General features: G+C 40.7%; 1 long non-coding RNA gene across 1 annotated transcript in view; it reads left to right on the forward strand.

The window, feature by feature from the left end:
* LOC103460468 (uncharacterized) overlaps window positions 1-95 on the forward strand; it is an 8432-nt gene extending 8337 nt beyond the window's left edge. Inside the window, exon 3 of the long non-coding RNA XR_532932.2 lies at window positions 47-95. This is a non-coding gene — a long non-coding RNA (uncharacterized LOC103460468). The remainder of the gene's footprint in view (window positions 1-46) is intronic.
* The last annotated feature ends 3135 nt before the right edge of the window (window positions 96-3230 follow it).

Below are 3230 nucleotides of genomic sequence, written 5' to 3' on the forward strand. Positions count from 1 at the left end.
TTAACAGGGAGAGAGGCCCTCTAGTGGCTGCTGTGGAGTACTGCAGGTTTTAGTGGTTTAACAGGGAGTGAGGCCCTCTAGTGGCCGCTGTGCAGTACTGCAAGTTTTTGTACAGGGTTCTGGTGTTTCCTGTCACTGTGGGCTGCACAGCGCAGTAGTACACAGCAGAGTCTGTCACTGCAGCAGAGGAGATCAGCAGGTCCAGCCGGGTTTTATTGACTTCAATCTTCAGTTCTGGGATTTTATTCATGACTATGTTTCCAGTTCCTGAGTGGGAGAGCAGGAACTCTGGAGGTTCTGCTGGGTTCTGTCGGTACCAGTAGAAGAAATCACTTGGCATCAGGTTGGGATAGTTAAAGGACAGGGAGACGGAGCCGTCCTCCAAGGATGTCTTGACTGTTTCAGCCGCAGTTGGTCCCTCACAGCCGCCTCCTGGGGGAGCAGAGAGCAGCCTGAAGCTCCACTCGGGAGAATTTCTCACATTTCATCACAAAACATTTTAATCTGACCTGTTAGCAGGGAGGCGATGAGCAGAGACAGACCATAATAGTCCATGTTGAGCAGAGTTAATGCTGGAGAGTTGAACTGAACTGAAGGAGGAAGTTTGAGTCTCTGAGTTCAGGAACAGATCAGCTCCTCCTCTTCCTCCTCCTCTTCCTCACAGCTTCAGTTGTTCATGTTCTATTCTTTATCTCAGCAGATTCAAGAAGGAAAATATTTCTCATGTCCAAAGGAAGAACCTGATGATGTAGAACCAAACATTTAGTTCCTGGGCTACCCATGCTAATGGTAGCTAACTGCTAACAACAACCTAAGAGTTTCTAATAGTGATTGGTCAGCAACACCGATGCATCAGTGCATGCATAGAGCAAAGCCCCCTATCAGTGCAGTATTGCTATCAGAAAGTCACATGACTGAGACAGGAAGTGTTTCGAACTGAAGAAGAGCATCTGGAGGTACCTGCCAAAAGAATCTGACCAATTCAGTTCCAAAAACCAACAAATGCCAATTTCTTAGTTTTTAGATAAATTTTGGCAACATCTTGACATCAAAGTTTGCAGGCAGACCAAAAGGACCAGAGCTGCTGTCCTCCCGGAGGTGCAGAGGTACCGGCAGAGGGCAGCACCCCCCAACCAGAAGGCAGTCTGTCCGAACCTCTGCTGTCTTTCCTTACATTTCTTTGCACTCCAGGCTTCTCTGCGCCCTGTAAGCAGGTGTTTTCTATATCACAAAAGTGTAAAAGACTCAATTTCAAAACATTGTGTGTCTTGTGATTTATTTATTTGCTTATTAAATAAATATCAATGTATAATTAAATAAAATAATAATAGCTACTGCAGTGTACGCAGAGCATTAAAAGAACAAAGAAAGGCTCTCAGTGAGGCTCCTGTCTGATCTTCTTAGTAATGATCAGTTCAGAAGAATCGGATCGTCAGTGAATGTCACATCACTATTTTGCTAACTTTTGGACAGTGTTGTCCCATATATGTGACAAGTCAGTCAACACCTCCCAATAATTCAGTGTCTCTGTACAGCTAGCTGTGCTAACATCACATCAACTGAGCTTACCTTCTTTGAGCTTCTTTTCTAACTGACTAAAAAAGTTAGACGTAGTCCCCACCGTCTGTGAAAGCGAAGCGCTGCTGAGTTAGCTGTGGCCATCGGATTTCTTATGATTGATGCAGCTCTATTCTATTACTAATGATTAGACACATAGACATGGATACTAGACGCCTCACTGAGCGCTGAGTTCTGCGTAACAGCCTCTGCCATCTTCTATGTGGCAGCAGAGGATCGGAGCTCCTCAGGTCCTTTGCTGTGTGTTTCAACCGTTTTACGAAACAAACTGGATTCATTGGCATTACCTTTCACAGGTAAGGATGAAAGATCAGAATCACTTGACTTTGCAGCCAGAAACTCGCATCTAAATGTAACCCACAATAAATCAAGACTTTTATTTTTGCGGGCCCACTTCCTGTTTTGCCCCAAACTCTGCCAACTTATTTAAAGCCCCGCCTCCAGCGCACAGTTTGAACTAGTTGCCTTTTCCGCTGTGATTGGCTGTTTGGCGTCTTCCTGACATTTCACCCAAATCTTTGCATCCACTGATTTGATCCTTTGGTGAGTTTGTTTGTGTGATAGCACTTTTGCTTTAGCATGAAATTTCTGCTCGATTGCTCATAGGACCGTTGTTTTATTAGAACTGTTGGCGTTGTTACCTGGGCCTCACTGGGATTTCAACAGCTGACTGTGGTTTAGTTGCCCCGCTCTGTTCCTGAAGGTTCCTGATCGCTGATTTTATTCATGTTCTGACACTTTTTGCACTGATGCTGAGTTTAAAATGAATTAATCAAAATGAGATGGAGCTACATTTAAGTTGACATTGTGCAGTATTTTTTATATTTTTTCTTTTCCTCATTCTGCTTGAGTATTTCAGTTAATTTATTTTATTGATATTTTGAAAGTGAACTTTGATTTCAACTTTAAACTGATTAGTTTGAAATATGATTGATATTCTTTTTGTTTATTTAAATTATGGTTAATTTAACCTGATTGAAATGTTTATGGATAATTATTAGGAATTTAATGATTGCATTTGCATTTAATTAAACTTTGAGTGTTTGTACATGATTGTTTGATAAAACACTTGATGGGTTTTCTGGCCTTTTAGGTCGGGTTTTTATTCCTGATGGATCGGATCCTCTTCTGGATCCCAGGATGGCGAGCCAGGAATAAGGACAAGAATTTTATGGTCTTGGAATCGATTTATTTTGAGTCAATTTGTCTCTCATTGTGCATTTGTAATTGTCTGTTTTTATTCAAATTTTTATTTTTTTATTTCTCTTTCTCACTGTTTATTCAATGTCACCTGCTGTTTTGATTTGATCTAAAGCACTTTGAAATGCCTTGCTGCTGAAATGAGCTATACAAATAAAATTTGATTGATACCTCAGATATGGAACAACGTTACATAGAAAACACTGACAGACGTATGGAGTATCAGATAAGTCAATATTTACATAACGGACTGTTGAATTGATTCAACACTGACGACAGAAACTCCTCACCCACTAAGGAATGATCAATAAAACACTGATTTCCAAATAAATCTGGGAGTTTAACAAAATTAGCCACAATTATTTAAAATATCCCATAAATTACCTGTCTCTACCGACATGCAAATTAACAACTGAAGAAAATACTAAAGAAATGTATTTAATGAAAAAATG

The sequence above is a fragment of the Poecilia reticulata genome, unplaced genomic scaffold (genome assembly GCF_000633615.1).
Source record: "Poecilia reticulata strain Guanapo unplaced genomic scaffold, Guppy_female_1.0+MT scaffold_249, whole genome shotgun sequence".
NCBI classification, from domain to species: Eukaryota; Metazoa; Chordata; class Actinopteri; order Cyprinodontiformes; family Poeciliidae; genus Poecilia; species Poecilia reticulata.